Raw genomic sequence first — 245 nt, 5'->3', positions numbered from 1 at the left:
CCAGTGAGAAGTTGGTTCATTTTCATTTTTCTTCAGATTGAAACATTTACTTGGACCATAAAGTTTTCGGAGGTCAACGCTGATCAGATTAGAATGAAGGGAGTCTTTAGGGTCATTGATACAGTTTACTGATCGTGTAAATGAAGGACGTGTTAATTTGCAACACCTAAAGCCCTGATTGGGCCCCCTTGATGTCAAGTCCTGATTGCTGATTGGTCCCCTTGGAGGATAAGCCACACCCAGCG

The sequence above is a fragment of the Somniosus microcephalus genome, chromosome 18 (genome assembly GCF_052327205.1).
Source record: "Somniosus microcephalus isolate GS21.2 chromosome 18, FLI_Smic_1.0, whole genome shotgun sequence".
NCBI lineage: Eukaryota > Metazoa > Chordata > Chondrichthyes > Squaliformes > Somniosidae > Somniosus > Somniosus microcephalus.
This window is presented reverse-complemented; position numbering follows the sequence as displayed.